The sequence below is a fragment of the Miscanthus floridulus genome, chromosome 3, assembly GCF_019320115.1.
Source record: "Miscanthus floridulus cultivar M001 chromosome 3, ASM1932011v1, whole genome shotgun sequence".
In the NCBI taxonomy this organism is placed as follows: Eukaryota; Viridiplantae; Streptophyta; class Magnoliopsida; order Poales; family Poaceae; genus Miscanthus; species Miscanthus floridulus.
The window spans coordinates 123441369-123459533 of NC_089582.1; positions in this window are offsets into that span (position 1 = coordinate 123441369).

Genomic DNA, 18165 nt, shown 5'->3' on the forward strand with positions numbered 1-18165 from the left:
AACAATGGCAGTCAAGTTGAACAGGCGAAAGAGGAGCTATGCTTCACAAAGGCACAAGGCTGAGAGATGTTGAACGATATGAAAGCTCAAGTTGCTGCTTGGAAGTCCGTCGTATATAATGCAGATGCTACACAAGGAACGCTCCAAGCATTAGTAGCTGCAACACCACCTATGGCTGTGCAGGAGTGTGGACCAGCTCAGGCTCAGGAAACAAGTAATCTGACTGTGGCTATGCTCCAAGACGAGATCATCTTAGGCCTTCTGCAGTGTGGTCAGAGAGTGATGCCCAAAAGAGGAGAGAGAGTGTTTGGGCATCACTCCCAACACTGCAACAAGTGGTGCTTGTTTTGATTGGGGCCAGAAAAGTTGGAAGCGGTGAATCTTCATTCACCCGGTGCCAAAACATAAACAATAATTGTTCACTGTAGCGCTGTCAGAGGAACGGGAGAAAGGGGAATTTTCCATCGCGCGAACGAAGAAGGCAACGAGAGTATTTTATTGGAACTGGGTCCCAACCGTAGCAGACGGCATCGCTCCCAAAAAATTTCCACACTACAGCTGAGTGGGCAGCGGTGCCTATTACTGTACAACGGGCCCATTTATTTTGGGGCACCGCTCCCACACTACAGACGGCCTTATGTGAGAGAATCCTCAAGGAGGCTAAGGACAGGGCAGAAAAGACCACGGAACGTCTTCGAGCTGACATCACCGAGTGGAAGGACATGGCCACTAAGCCTATGTCCAACAACAACACCCAAAATATAAGATTTATTCGTCCTTTAGGTAGCGCTACAGGTAAAAGGTTCAATACCTATTTGGCATCTTCTCCAACAACAAGACCCAAAAGAGATCCTTTCTGCAAATAAATTTCCAGGAGAGAAGATGCTCATATTTGGGTTTTGCCTCTCAGACAACTCAAAATAGGTCTTCCGTATAGGTACTATGTTGAAAGCTGATTTTGGATCTCTTGCTACCCATTTTGGGTTTAGATGTCCATATAAGTTCCTTGTTGGAGACAGTCTTAGAACTGGGGACTACAAGCATGCGTAGCGTAGTCTACCACCGCACTGGTGGGATGCGCACTGCGCAGCCAAAGTGCTGGTGGAACATATTCCATGCGTATTCTACTGGTATATTCCCACACCACACCCTTCGTCTACAAGAGAAGATATAGTATCTCGCTTTTCAGTAAATCAATCAATCCTAAGTTTTTAACTAAATTTATAAATATATATATATGAACTTTATGATTAATCTTATATGTTTACTTATGTTAATACTGCTTTTTATATGTTGGACGAGATGTTAATAATAGAAAACGAGATGTGCAGGGTTTTTTTTTTTTTTGTCTTGTCTTGAACGGTGCAAAAATAGCCTGTACCCTGTCGGCAGCTGGATGACCGACAGGACTAGTCGGCCAGTGGGTGGCCGATAAGAAGGGAGACGTTAAGCTCCAACACTCGGACCATAACCCGGTGCCGGCACCCGTTTTCCAAACCCGTACTGAAACGAGTGGTCCGTGACACGTACGTACTCAATGTAACAGTAACACATGTGTGTTTGTAGTTGTATATATATACACCAGCACGTTGGCCTATCTGCCCGCCTAGCTAGCTAGCTCATTGGTTTTGATCACCCTGTACGATTGATTCCCTAGCTCAACGCATGCAACTGGTGTCGGGTGGCGTGGTGCTGTACAATACGGCGCCAGCTATTGCCTATAGACGTTGTACGCCTTCTTGACCCGTGCAGCCGTGTGCTCGTGGAGAGAGATAGAGAAAATTGGATGGATATATCTTATATCCACGGTGTTCCAGTGCATACCACCCTCGATCTGCTGCCACATGTTTAGTCTTATGGATCTAACCGCACTCATCAGCATGTCTTTCGTGGGTTTATATGGGCTAAGTCAATTATAGATAAGTGCAGATGGATAGAGAAAAATTAAGAGCGTTGGGCCTATGAGACTGGACCCATTGCAGCAAATCATGGATGGTATGCATCGAAGCAGGATGGATGTAGTATCATCCAAATTTTTTTTCCAGAGGCGTTCAGCCGGCGTGGTCGTGAGCCCGTGAGTCGTCACACGACATGCGCGCCGCTTTTGCACCGTGTGTGTCCTACCGGGGAAGGCCAATCACACCAAGCTAGAACTTTTTTTTTCTTTTTTTTGCGAATACACGACACAAAGTTAGAACTTGGAACTGCAAGTATGCATAGCGTAGTCTACCACCGCGCTGGTGGGACTTTAGTTTTGTCAGTGGTTCAGTGCGCACTGCGCAGCCAAAGTGCTGGTGGTACATATTACATGCGTATTCTACTGGTATACTCCCACACCACACCCTTCGTCTACCAGAGAAGATATAGTATCTCGCTTTTCAATAAATCAATCAATCCTAAGTTTTTAACTAAATTTACAAAATATATATATATATATAAATGTATTGTATGATTAATCTTATATGTTTACTTATGTTAATACAGCTTTTTATATATTGGACGAGATGGTAATCATAGAAAACGAGATGTGCAGGTTTGTTTTGTCTTGCCTTGAACGGTGCAAAAATAGCCTATACCCTGTCGGCAGCTGAAGGGCGACAAGACTAGTCGGCCATTGAATGGCCGTATGGCCGACAAGTATGGGGACGTTAAGCTCCAACGCTCGGACCATAACCGGTGCCGGTACCCTTTTTCCAAACCCGTAGTGAAACAACTGGTCCGTGACACACATGTACGTACTCAATGTAACAGTAACACATGTGTGTTTATAGTTGTATATATATATACACCAGCACGTTGGCCTATCTGCCTGCCTAGCTAGCTAGCTCATTGGTTTTGATCACCCTATACGATTGATTCACTAGCTCGACGCATGCAACTGGTGTCGTGGTGCTGTACAGTACGGCGCCAGCTATTGCCTGTAGACGTTGTACGCCTTCTTGACCCGTGTAGCCGTGTGCTCGTGGAGAGAGATAGAGAAAATTGGATGGATATATCCACGGTGTTCCGGTGCATACCACCCTCCATCTGCTGCCACGTGTTTAGTCTTATCACTATTACAGGATGGTCTTGTTGTCCCGGGCGGTAACAGCCTTTATTCCCGGTTACCACGCCGGAACAACGATCCCGGAACTAAAAATGGAACCTTCAGTCCCGGGTCATCGAGCCGGGACTAAAGAGGGACCTTTAGTTTCGGTTGATGGCCCTCCAGCCGAGCAAACGTGGCCGCACCCTTTAGTCCCGGTTGGTAACCCCAACCGGGACTAAAGGTTCCTTTTCTTTTTCTTTTTTCTTTTTTGTTTAATTTATTTTCAGTTCAGTTACACATATTTGTTTAATATATAATATGTTTTAATGTATGTATTCTACACTGCTAATATAAATACACGCACGCATATAATTACATCTAATTCTCATCTCGAGCATTATTATATTCGAATAAAGTATGAAGCTATATATATTATAGATATATATGTATATATACAACACTTTCATAATCTTGTTCTCGAAAATAACGATATCAATAAACATTTAATTTACATCATTTATTTCTTAGGATCAAAGTAGAACTTGCCGTTGGGATTTAGCACTTTTTCTAGAAGAAATCCTGCTATTGACTCTTGAACTGCTTTCAGATGGTCTTTTTGCATAACCCTTTGTTTCAACCATTCAGTCTTGCATTTGAAATAAAAGGAAAAATATTAATACATATATATATATATATATATATATATTCATTTAAAAATAAATAAAAATTTGATATATACGTACTCTGAGGACATCTTTAGGAGTTCTTCTTATGTGTGCAGTGATAAATTCACAAACGTAGTATCCACACAAGTTATTACCTGGTTGCTGCCGCAAACACCACTGTACGAGAAGAAGATTATTCTCATCATCTCACACGTAAATTAAAGTACGATATAGTAATTAAACACGTTGGGAATTATATATAGTACAACTTACTGGTATTTCAACTACATTAAGTGGTGCCTTGCAATCCTTGCGGTGTTGCCGAATAAACTCTTTCCAAACCCTGTGCGACCAATAATGTACGATCGTTAATAAATTATGACAAAGTCTATTCAATAATAGTTGTGCGCGAGAGATCGAAATTACTCCTGGATAATGTCTATCATATCTTAGTATAGTGCCCGCTCTTTTCTCAATGAGTCCAAGATTACTAACCGACTTGAGTTTAACTCAATGACAATGAGTATCCAGTGAAACCTGCATTAGTTTATACACACACGTACATGCATATAAGTTGTATTGATATTACATAAAATGTGTAGACTACATTATTATTAACACTTACTCAAAGTTGTACGGGAAAAGTATTATTGTCTTGTCGTACTGCTTCACGAAGAACCTCATGATATTCTTCTATGCTTCAGATACCCACTGCTCCTTGGCAATAATATCGGTTTTGAATACGATATAAGGATCAATGAAGCCAACACTGGTGTCTTGTATTCTTTAGAGCTCTGATATCTAGAATCTATATATAAATATAAGTTACATGTGAGGATAATTATATACACGTAAGCATGGAAGTGAGTTTATTAAATAAAAGTACGAATCACTTACAAACAAAATGAGCTAATGATTAATTTGTCCAGAGCGTCCATGTGGCATAGTTGATGCAATTCTTCGAAACTAATATGTAAGATGTCATCGCCATGGAAGTAATAATGGTCTCTAAATCTGACAAAGATCAACTCCTCACCCCTGCCATACGCCTGCATGTATCACTTGTTGAGCAAGTACATTTGCGTACCCAATTCATTCAGAGCCACAGGATTGTACAGACTTTTGCCAAATTTATAAGTCTTCCAGGTATCAACTTCTAGGTTCTGGATTGGAGCTTTGCCCATCAATTGATCCACGGTTAAACCAGTTAGTTCAAAAAAAGCATTAAGGTCTTGAACCGACACTTCTCCAGAGTTATCTGGTCGATAGACTTCTATGTTGGAACCATATTTATTAGCAACAATAAGATTTTGCATTGGTTGCTTCTGTTGTCCGAGCTGTGGGACATCCTTCCCTGATGCTCTTTTTCTTTTCTTATCTGCATCATATGACTTCATGAGAGAGCGGTCATAGTCAGATAGTGGCGGAGGCTTACGAAGTTTAAGCATCTTTTTTTTGTGAGCTTCGACCTTCTACCTCAGCAGATCTCGTGGTATGTAAAAGTACGGCTTCTCCTTAAGCTTCGTTTGTCTCTGCTTTTGGATATCTATAAAAAAATCTTTCACTTTTTTGTCTTCTTCAGCTGCTATTTGCTCATCAGTCTTTTCAGGAAGTATTTCTTGAGAAATAACTCTTTTTTCAGGGTCTTCTTTGCCACCGGGACCTTAGACGTCTCTGTAGTGCGTCGCTGTGGAGGGGGTGGGGGCGGTGTTGGAGACTGGCGTGGAGGCTATGAGGCCGGTGTTGGAGACCGGCGTGGAGGCATTGGAGATCGTTGTGGAGGCGGTGGGGCCGGTGCATCACGTCGATTGCGTTGCGGACCTCTAGGACTTGCCAATAGGGTAGCTCCCAAAAGATAGACTTCTTCTTCTACATGGGTACGTGTCCCTTAGCATCTTTGGGAACAGATTCGCTGCCTTGTCCCTTTCTAAATACTACTTTCACATCCTTGACCATTGCGAGTACATCTTCCCCGGTTCGGTTATGAGGCTTCTTCCGGTGGTCTGGCTTACCTTTAAAATGCTTTCCTTTCTTTCTTACTTGGTGATTCAAAGGAAGGAATCGACGATGGCCAAAGTACATGACCTTTCGACATCTTTTCAAATATATAATGTCAAGGTCATCAAAACAATGTGTGCATGCATTATATCCTTTGTTTATTTGACCTGAAAGATTACTTAAAGCAGGCCAATCATTGATTGTTACGAAAAACATTGCTCGTAGGTCAAAGTGTTCTTGTTTGTACTCATCCCAGACACGTACACCTGGTTTGTTCCATAAAACTAGAAGTTCTTCAACTAATGGCTTCAGATAGACATCAATGTCGTTGCCAGGTTGCCTCGGACCTTGGATGAGGATCGGCATCATAATGAACTTCCGCTTCATGCATAACCATGGAGGAAGGTTGTAGATACATAGAGTAACTGGCCAAGTGCTATGACTAGTGCTCTGCTCCCCAAAAGGATTCATACCATCTGTACTTAAGGCGAACCTTAAGTTTATAGCCTCATTTGCAAACTCTGGAAATTTCCTATCTATCACTCTCCACTGGGACCCATCAGCTGGGTGTCTCAGCATATTGTCTACCTTACGGTCTTCTTTATGCCATCGCAACAACTTTGCATGGTCTTTATTTTTGAACAAACATTTTAAGCGTGGTATTATAGGAGCATACCACATAACCTTGGCAGGGATTTTCTTTCTAGGACGTTGTTCACCCTCGACGTCACTAGGATCATCGCGCCTGATCTTATACCGCGCTGCTTTACATATCGGGCATTCATCCAAATTCTCGTATTCATTGCCATGATAGAGGATGCAGTCATTAGGACATGCATGTATCTTCTGGATTTTTAATCCCAAAGGGCAGACAACCTTTTTTGCTTCGTACGTAGTGGTGGGCAATTCATTTAGCTTCGGAAGCATCTTCTTTGAGGTTCAATAAATTCCCAAATGCCTTGTCGGATACATCATTCTTTGCCTTCCACTATAGCAATTTCAGTGTTGTACCTAGCTTTTTTTGCCCCTCTTCGGCCGTCGGGTATAGCAACTTCCTATGATCCTTAAGCATGCGCTCGAACTTAACTTCCTCTTTTTCACTTTCGCATTCTTGTTGTGCATCACGAATGGCATCGCCAAGAGCATCACCGAGATCATCTTCTGTCGCTACCTCTTCTTCATCTCCCCCCATTGTAGTATCATCAAAGGCACCATACTGAGCAATAATGTCATCAATGTCTAAATCTTCTCCTTCATCTTCTTCCATCATGACCCCGCTTTCTCCATGCTTAGTCCAACATATATAGTTTGACATGAAACCTGACTTAAGTAAATGTGAATGAAGACTCATTGAGCTTGAATATTCTTTTAAATTCTTACATAGGGCACATGGACAGCACATGAAACCATCCCGCTTATTTGCCTTGGCCACACCTAAGAAATAGTGCACGCCCTCAATAAAGTCTTGGGAGCGACGATCGGCATTGTACATCCAATGGCGTGACATAATCTGCATTACACGATAAATTATGAAAACCTTGAACATAATTAAGTATTTTATTACACAACATAGATGACACACACACGGTTAATTAATTAACTAAGCCTAGCTACAACGTAAGCAATCCCAACTATCACTAAACAAACTAAAACTACAATGCACTTCAGTAACATAATTATTTCGTGATCATACGCAACTAAAACAGACAAATCATTCGTCTGTTGAATGTCAATAAGCTTCTCCTGCTGGCTCACTACCTCATCATCAACAGCCGCTACCTCAAGCGCACCCGAATTCTGCACGTATGTAGCATAATCTTCCTCCCAGTACCAACCGTCGCATCCATTGCCCTCCCACTGAAATTAAAGCCAAAAAATATTTAGTCAAAAATATTCAAGAAAAGCAGGTCAATTAGCCATAATAATCAAATGCGTAAGAAACTCACATCGTGATCCGGGCACTTGTAGAAAACACAACCCTTGTTGGGTCCCTATCTCTTGACTCGGTACTCCATCACAATCTTCTGCTTACACTTGCCGCAGATAATGAGAGGGAGTTTTGGCCTCAGTCGTTTCGCAACCGAACAAGAGGCCGAGGATCCGGTACCATTTGTCATCTACTTTCTATACTTATTTTTGCAAACTAGTGTAAATTTCATATTTTCTAAAATAATATATTTAAACAAAACTAAAATTATTTATTTATCTAACTAAACCATGAAATATGTACTCTGTATAATAGTAAAATACCAAAATATCAAGTGATTTTACTATTGTAAATCATCATATGATTTTGAGCTAAAAATGACATAGAAATCATAATCAAATCCATCATATCAAGTTACTTTCTATACTTATTTTTGCAAACTATTGTAAATTTCTCATTTCTAAAGTAATATATTAAAAAAATAAAAATATTTATTTATCTAACTAAACCATGAAATGTACTACATATACTAGCAATACTAAACTATCAAGTGATTTTGATGAACTAATTTAACTTTTGTTTATCCAAACATATATGCAAATCATCATGTGATTTTGAGCTAAAAATGACATAAAATCATAATAAAGTCCAACATATAAAGTTACACATGCATCTATATCGCAAAATGAGATAAGCTACTGATAAAACATAAGAGGATTAAGTTTGTTAGCTCCAAAATCGAAGAGCAACACCAATGGAGGGGGAGAGAGCAAGAACAACAGCAAGCTAAAGAACAGAGGCAGTGAGTTTAAATGGAATGGCTCGGGCTCGGAGAGGAAGAAATGAGCTGGTCTATAGGCTAGGATAATTAGTCCTAGTTAGGGGCCAAACCAGGACTAAAGATTAATCTTTATTCCCGGGGCATCACTCAAACTGGGACTAAAAGCTTTAATCCCGCCTGGTATTACCAACCGGGACTAAAGGTTTACCTTTAGTCCCGGTTGGTAATACCAGCCGGGACTAAAGATCCCTGTCCCGCGGATGACCGTTGGGCAGAAACCTTTAGTCCTGGGGGTAAAAAATGCTGAGGCTAATGCCAAATTGGAACATCGTTCTAAAGTCTGTTCTCTAGTAGTGTATGGATCTAACCGCACTCATCAGCATGTCATTCTTGGGCTTATATAGGCTAAGTCAATTATAGATCAGTGCAGGTGGACAGAGAAAAATTAAGAGCGTTGGGTCTATGAGACTGGACCCGTGGCAGCAAATCAGGGATGGTATGCATCGGAGCAGGATGGATATAGTATCATCCAATTTTTTTTCTAGAAAGAGGCGTTCGGCCGGTGCGGTCATGAGCCCGTGAGTCGTCACACGACACGCGCGCCGCTTTTTGCACCATGTGTGTCCCGCCGGGGAAGGCCAATCACACCAAGCTAGAACTTTTTTTTCTTTTTTTGCGAATACACGACACGAAGTTAGAACTTGGAACTGCAAGCATATGCGTAGCGTAGTCTACCACCGCGCTGGTGGGACTTTAGTTTTGTCAGTGGCTCAGTGCGCACTGCACAGCCAAAGTGCTAGTGGTACATATTCCATGCGTATTCTACTGGTATACTCCCACACCACACCCTTCGTCTACAAGTCGCTTTTCAATAAATCAATCAATCCTAAGTTTTTAACTAAATTTACAATATATATATACATATATATATATATATATGATTAATCTTATATGTTTACTTATGTTAATACAACTTTTTATATATTGGACGAGATGGTAATCATAGAAAACGAGATGTGCAGGGTTTTTTTTTTTTTTGTCTTGCCTTAACGGTGCAAAAATAGCATGTACCCTGTCGGCAGCTGGAGGGTGACAGGACTAGTCGGCCAGTGGATGGTATGCATCTGAGCAGGATGGATATAGTATCATCCAATTTTTTTTTCAGACAGAGGCGTTCGGCCGGCGCGGTCGTGAGCCCCTGAGCCATCACATGACACGCACGCCGCTTTTGCACCACGTGTGTCCTGATGGGGAAGGCCAATCACACCAAGTTAGAACTGTTTTTTCTTTCTTTTTTGCGAATACACGACATGAAGTTAAGCTATCTCCTACAACAACACCCAAAATATAAGACGCATTCGTTCTTTGGGTAGCGCTACAGGCAAAAGGTTCAATACCTATTCGGCATCTTCTCCGACAACAAGACCCAAAAGAAATCCTTTCTGCAAATGGGTTTCCAGGAAAGAGGATGCCCATATTTGGGTTGTGCCTCTCAGGCAACCTAAAATAAATCTCCCGTATAGGTACTCTATTGGAGACTAATTTTGGATCTCTTACTGTTCATTGTGGGTTAAGATGTTCATATGAATTTGTTGTTGGAGACTGTCTACGACTGAGGCAGTCCTCTGGGAAGAGATCCTGCTGGCACGTAGCAGCGCGGTCGCAGAACTCGAGGTTTGGAAGCACAGTGCAACATAAGCCCAAGCATAGATCCGTGCAGCCTCCATGACCGTGGCACGGCTCCAGGACAAGATCTAAGCATGGAAGCACAAAGCGTCTAAAACCGAGACGCGCCATCAGTCACAGGACAAGAGAATTGCCAGACTGCAGGACAAGGTTTTTTTTTTTTTTTTTTTTGCGATAGCAGGACAAAGTTGTTGCGAGCGAGTGTAGGCTCGTCAAGGTTTTTTGAGGGAACTGCGGGGCCTTGGCCCCTACAGAGATTTTATTAAATAAAAAAGGAAGGTTAAAATTTACAAACAGGTATTACCAAGCAGCTAGGAAAACTAATTAGATAACAAAGAAGGAAACATACTTCCTTCGTCATGTAATATAGTGCATTCTAGCATTCAAAATTTATCCTCAAATATAAGGCAGTCTAGAAGACAGTAACTCATTTTGTATTAAATACTTTTCATTTATCAACCAATCACCACTAATCGTGATGATGATAGCGTCTTATTAGGAAATAAAGTGAGGGCACATGCGTCTTTTGTGTTCTCTCTTAATTTGTTCTAAAATTTTTAGAATGCACCACCAGTAGAGAACAGATCTTTGATCCTCGGCCAAAATTGGCTCTAATCCTGGAATTTTTTGCGCCCAGGACTAGAGATACCTTTAGTCCCGGTTGGTGGCTCCAACCGGGACTAAAGGTCCCTGCCCAACGGCTACTGCGCCAGACAGAGGTGGCAGGGACCATTAGTCCCGGTTGGAGCCACCAACCGGGACTAAAGGTATACTTTTACTCCCAGTTGGTGGCTCCAACCGGGAGTAAAGGTCTACTCCTGGGCCGTGGCTGCGCCCGGGGTTGGAAAGTTACCTTTAGTCCCGGTTGAAGCTACCAACCGGGACTAAAGGTCCCTCCTTTATATCCCGGCCGTCTTCTTCCTCCCCGAGCCCGAGCTCAGCACATTTTGAAGCTCACTGCAGTAGTGTTCTTGCTTCCTCCCTCCCTCCATTGTTTCTCCATCCATTCTTCGATTTCTCCGTCGATTTCTTCGATTTCTCCGTCGATTCTTCAGTTGTAAAGGTTACCAATCTCATACTCTCATTTTTCACCATTGTCTTATCTCATTTTGTTCACTATATATATGTGGTTCTTTATTGTGGTTTTTTTCATTTATAAGCAATTTGAGCTCAAAATCACTTCAAGCTTGCATATTTACATGAAAGAAGGTTAAAGTAGCTAGTTAAACTTGCGGACTGTGTTCATCTCGGCGACCATGTTATCTGCCGAGCGGTAACGGACGTCAAGGAGGAGCTTTGATTCTACGAGGGAGAGCGGCAACAGTCGTGGAAGACCGTGTTCTCTTCCTCGTAGAATCGGAGCTCTTCCGTGGCAAGTACGGTGCCGTCCAGTGGAGAAATGCTCGCCGAGATGATCACGTAAGCAAGTTCAACTAGTATAGATGGTTATTTATTCACATGTCCCGATATCGTCGCAGTAGTCTGTCAATCACCGTACTTTTTATTTTACCTTTTTATGAAATGAAAAACTTAGAAAATAGTTAGAAAATTATAGAAAATCTGTACTAGTTGAACTTGCGGACCGTGTTCAGCTCGGCGAGCATGTTCTCTGTCGAGCGGTAACGGACATCAAGGAGGAGCTTTGATTCTACGAGGGAGAGCGACAACGGTCATAGAAGACCGTGTTCCCTTCCTCGTAGAATCGGAGCTCTTCCTTGACCAAGTACGGTGCCGTTCGGTGGAGAAATGCTCGCCGAGATGATCACGTAAGCAAATTCAACTAGTACGGATGGTTATTTATTCACATGTCCCGATATCGTCGCAGTAATCTGTCAATCACCATACTTTTTATTTTAACTTTTTATGAAATAAAAAACTTAAAAAATAGTTAGAAAATTATAGAAAATCCGTACTAGTTGAACTAGCGGACCGTGTTCATGGGAGTCCTGAAGAAATATGTTCACAACCATGCTCGCCCAGAAGGAATCATCGCCAAGGGCTATGGAACAGAAGAGGTCATTGAGTTCTGTGTTGACTTTATTCCCGACCTTGACTCGATTGGTGTTCCTGAATCGAGACATGAGGGGAGACTAAGCGGAAAGGGGACACTAGGGAGGAAAACATATATTGGTACGGATGATGATTGTTTCAATAAAGCGCACTACACAGTTCTACAGAACTCCTCTTTGGTAGATCCGTATATTGAGACACACAAGGATCTCTTACGATCTGAGTTTCCAGGGAAGACTGAAGCGATTACGCGTAAGCACATGGAAACTTTTGGCGGTTGGTTGCCAAAAAAAATGTCAAGGTGATGAGAGCATCCATGAGCAACTGTATTTATTGGCTATGCAACCATCATGGCATATCGTCACATACAAAGTGTACGAGATAAATGGGAACATATTCTACACAGTAGCCCAAGATAAAAGGAGTACCAATCAAAACAGTGGTGTCCGCATAGATGCCACAGACCCGAATGGGAATAAGCAGACATATTATGGACGCATAGATGAAATATGAGAACTAGAATATGCACCTACTTTGAAGATCCCATTGTTCAAGTACCAATGGGTCAAGGTGACCGGAGGCGGGATAACAGTAGACAACGAGTATGGAATGACAACAGTAGACCTTAGTAATATTGGGTACAAAGACGAACCATTTGTTCTTACCAAGGATGTGAATCAGGTGTTCTATGTCAATGATATGTCTACCAAACCAAAAAGAGGGAAAAACGATAATGACTCAACCAAAGAGCCAAAGCGCCACATAGTTCTTTCAGGGAAAAGAGTCATCGTGGAAATTGAGGACAAGTCAGACATGTCAGAAGATTATAAAAAGGATGACCGAATTCCACCATTCAAAGTGAACAAAGACCCTAGCATCTTGGTAAATGATGAGGACACTCCATGGTTACGACGCGATCATAATCAAGGGACATACGTAAAGAAGTTTACTGCTGTGCCCACTTGATGATATAGTGATTTAATGTAGTGTGTGTTTGAAATATTATGTAATAATTGTGAATTCAGATGTTTATTATGTCATGTTTCAAATTAAATCAATGTTTGATTTGGTGGAATTTCTCTCTCAAAAAGGTAAATTAGGATATTGAGTGATGAAAAATTAAAATATTAACGTTAAAATGATGTGAAAACAAATTTTCTGTCCAAAACCAATAGTTTTAATAATTTTAATTAAACACTACATTTTTGCATTAACGAAATAATAAATATTAGTTACATTATGTTTTATAATTGTAACAAAAAAATAAAAAAAGTTAGGTTATAGATTTTTTCTATGTGCAATAAAGAAAAAGAAAATCCATATTTTTAACAAAATAATTTTATGCCTTTTATTTAATTTACTATGTATTTAACAAAAACTATTGCATTTCTATTGTATGTAACAAGACTATTGCTTAAAACACGCGGGAAACAAAACTGCAGCCCACCTTTACTCCCGGGTTGGAAGCCCACCCGGGAGTAAAGGTATACCTTACCTTTACTCCCAGTTGGTAACACGCACCGGGAGTAAAGGACCTTTACTCCCGGTGGAGGGATGGCACCAGGAGTAAAGGGATATGGCATATATATACCAGTGCCATCTTCTTCCTTGCGTTCTTCGCCGATTCCTCTCCTACGCCCACGCCACTCGGCCCGCCACACCGAGGACGCCGCGCCGCCACCCCGCCCGACGTCGGTCATCGCCACCGCCTCACGCGCGTCCGCGGTCCCCATGCCACCCCGCGCGCCGACGACCTCGCGCACGGCGCCAGCTGCTGCCTGGCCGCCCCGGCCAGACGCAAGGCGCGCGCCACACCGCCGCCCCAGCCAGACGTGCGCGCGTGGCCACACCGCGCCGGTACCCTCGCCCCGGCCAGACGCGCGGCCACACCGCCGGCCGCCCCGAGGTACGCTAGCTGTGTGCTTGATCCTATTCCATCGATCTCCATGCATGAAACACTATGTACATATGTTTTAGGCAACGATCATGGTAACCGTACGTACATGTTGTTCACGTTTTCTTTTATTCCTATGTGCATGCTTTGATACAGTAGCGAAACTTTGTTGGTTGTCACTTGCATACGTACGTACGTCAACAAATGTGTGTATTGATCACAAACCCAAACGTATACTTAGCTAATTTTCATGGCACGTCGCACACGACGTTCAGACAGGCATTATTCTCTGTCGCGCTAACTATTATAAGAAAGAAAGCACCAAAGGAACAGATCGAAAAAAAAATTCTAGTGTATACGCGCCATCTATAAGCGCCATGCGTTTCTATGTATAAGCGCCATGCATTTCTATGTATACGGTGGAGCACCGCTGCCCTCGTTCGCCCTAGGGTTTATACGGTGGAGCACCGCCGCCCTCATTCGCCCTAGGGTTTAGGGTTTATACGGCGGAGCACCGCCGCCCTCGTTTGCCCTAGGGTTTAGGGTTTATACGGCGGAGCACCGCCGCCCTCATTCGCCCTAGGGTTTAGGGTTACGCCGCCCTTGTTCGATCATTTTTGGTGGGTGAAGGTTGGTTTGCAGGTGGTTGTGGATGATATAGCTGAGTCTATGAAGGGTGTAGCAGATGAAGTGGTTGAGAGTGTGCTTGAAAATACAGTTATGGAGATGGCGAGGGATATGGCATGCGAGGTGTGTTTTGAAGAGGATGCTCCCGATGTTTGGGAGTTCCAACGCCAAGGGTCGACTTGATGTCTATTTTTTATCGATGTAACGTGTGTTGTTGTATTTGTTGTAAATTTGGCATGTTGTTGTGAACCTCTTCGAGGGTTCCAATCATTTAGGCAATTTTGTTGTCACTTTGGTTTGCAGAAACGCCCCCCCTTTTCTTTCAGGCGAGGCTCATCGTTTATTGTTCTCAGAAACTTGACGCGCAACGATGCCCCCTTTCTTTCAGGCGAGGCTCGCTATTTTCCGTTTAATAAAACCTAATGCGTAGCGACGCCCCCCTTTTGTTTCAGGCGGGATCGCCGCCAAAACCTACTCGCTTACTGATTCTTCTTATCATACAAACCAACCTTCACCCATCAAAACCTACTCGTTTAGGGTTTAGGGTTTATACGGCGGAAGATTTTACGCATGTAAGCAAAGATTTGACGTACTATATATTGGTTTTGTTTTTTGAAGCTAGATGGCCGACCCGAGAAACATGGATGAGGAGGAGTTGATGATGAATTTGATCAACACTAGCACTCAAGTTGCCGGCGATGATGGTGCTAAAAATAACGTGCAAGAGGATGCAGATGACGGGAGTCAGTACTTAGCTCTTGAATAAAATGAGCAATAACATATTGGCCAAGTATATATTTTTTATTATTAGCTATATATATTATCATATGTCTTATGTGTGCTCATGACATTAAAAATAATGTTTATGTTTTGTAGCCCTCTGGATCGACATCAACAACTACAACGAAGAGTAAAAATGTTCGAGGTCCCAAAAAGCCATTGGAGGGCCGCTTCATCATCTCGGAGTTCAATGTGGATACAGGAGAATCGAGGGGCTGAATAAAATGAAATTCGTGCACCACTATGGTTACCTTGTACGGGACCGGCTCCCGATCAGTACCTGCAAATGGAAGAAGAAGACCAATGCTCCTCATATCAGTTTTGTCTCCGATTGTGATAAGACGTTAATTTGGAAAGATGTCTTGGTACATTTCATGCTCCAAACAGATGGTTATGATGATATAATAGATGGTGATGAATTGAAGGAGCGAGTTAGGGATTGGGCAATGAAGAAGATGGCCACCCAGTTTTAGACTTGGAAGAAACACCTATACACGACGTATGTCAAGAAGAACATAGCACCAGATTTTACTGTCCCAGGCCCGATCTCAAAGCAGAGGCCCTATTGGAATGAGTTTGTACAGTACAAGACTTCAGAAGAGGGTGTGAGTCGGGTGATAAAGAACCAACGTAATGCCCAACAGAAGACATACCACCATAACTTGGGATTAGGTGGCTACCCGACTGCCATTAAGAAGTAAAACAAAATGGAAGCAGACCTTCTTGCCAAGGGTATCACACCAGAATCACTCGAGTGGGGAGAACGTGCAAAGAATTGGTTTTTCGCTCATGGGGGAACATTGGACCAGGAGACAGGAAAGTGCGTTTATGGCGCAAGACTGCAAGAAGCAGCAGAAAGATTGTTTTATGCTCAGAGAGCTACTGCTAGTGGTGTGTTCAGGCCCAACAGAGAGAAGGATGAGCTGACATATGCCATCAGGACTATTGAACATGGTGGCCGAACTAGAGGCAAAGGAAGTGTCTCGTGGGAGCATGGATTCCCTCAGGACAGACCTTCCTATAGAAGCCGCCAGAGAAAGAAGGAAGAAGAGGCACAGCGGCTCCAGAGGTTGGAGGAAGCGGTGCATGAAGCACAGGAGCGGGAAAAAAACGTTGAAGTGAGAATGCAGGAGGAAATTAGAAGGCAAGTGCAAATAGTAGTGAGTGCAAGCAAGCAGGCATCAGAGCCAGGAATCAACATTAGCCAATTTGTTCAGTTGAAAAGCAGCTGCGCTTCCACGGAGATACCAAATCAAGGGGACATAGGACTACGCTTCCCTGTGGATGATGTCACTGAACCTTGTACATCGTGTGAGCTACACATTCTGAAGGGGAATTCCATAATCAAGGTGGCTATCAGTCTTGTTAATCCTATTGACCAAACCAAGACACCAAGGATTCATGGGAATATAATCCAAGAAGGATATGCTACCATCTCGGTAGATAAAGCTAAAAAAAGTTTTAGTGATTTGCCTCTTGATATTCCTAGAGGTGATGGCGAGAAGACTCTAGGAGAAGCGGAGAAGACATTCATTCTATGGTGCAAGCGCTACATCGTCATTCCCGGGATGTCGGCTCCACCTCCTCCTGAACTACCTCACCATAGGTACGTGCGGATGAAAACACTACATCATTAATTTGTATTAGCTTAAATAATTAACAATCTGCTCATAATAATATGTCATTCCTTTTTTTTGTAGCAGATCCTCTCCCAACCTAAATCCAATTGTTCAATCGCCAGATCATCATAGTGCTCTGTACGATGACATTGTGTTGGAAGGCGAGGCTGCATCCACACCATCTCCAAGGAGGTCTCCAACGCCGCAGCCGCCACCTCCAAGGAGGTCTCCAACGCCGCTGCCAACACCTCCAAGGAGGTCTCCAACACCTCCCCCGCCCCCACCTACCAAGAAGCCTAGCAAGAGGCTAACCCCACAAACGAAGAACCAATCCCCGTCGGCAAAGAAAGCCACCGTGAAACCAAGGGCTATTCCTAAAATAATATCTGAAGAGAAAGAAGAAGGAACTGATGCATATAAAAAAGATATGTCTAGATTCTATAACAAACTTAAAAAGAATCAAGAAGCAAGGAGAAAGCCGAAGAAACCATACTTCTTCGTAGCTCTAGATATTCTAAGAAAAAGGGTGGCTTCTTACCAGCAACAACAGTGGAAATCTCGTAAGCCGTCCAAATCAACGTTATCGGACTATGACCGCACTCTCACCAAGTCAATTGAGGCGGCACAGAAAAAGAAGTGGGCAGGGAAAGGAGTTGCCCAACTCGGACAACAAGCGCACCAATCAGTCCCCCCGCTAGTTGTTGGTAATGAATATGGTTCGAATTTAGGATTAATGCATCAGGCAAACATACCTCCGGATGTCGATTTAGATCACCTTGGTGAATTTATTGATGAGACTGGTCTCGACCTTTACCAGATGTTTGGTGATGGAAACATTGAGAGTGCGGCGGAGGTTGATATTTGGAAGAAAAAAATTGTACTAGGCCAGAGTCTATACAACCCTCAAGCCTTATCTAATCTGGGGACGCAAATGTACCTGCTAAATAAGTGGTACATGCAGGCGTCTACCGGTGGAGACTTCTGCGTTGGTGTCAGAATTAGAGACGAACATTAGTTTCGTGGCGATGATGTTATGTATGTTGACTTTGCAGAATTTCATCAACTATGCCACCTGACCTCTCTGGATAAAGTTATCATTAGCTGCTATTGCCTGTAAGTAATAATTATTTTGATCTATTATTAAACTCAT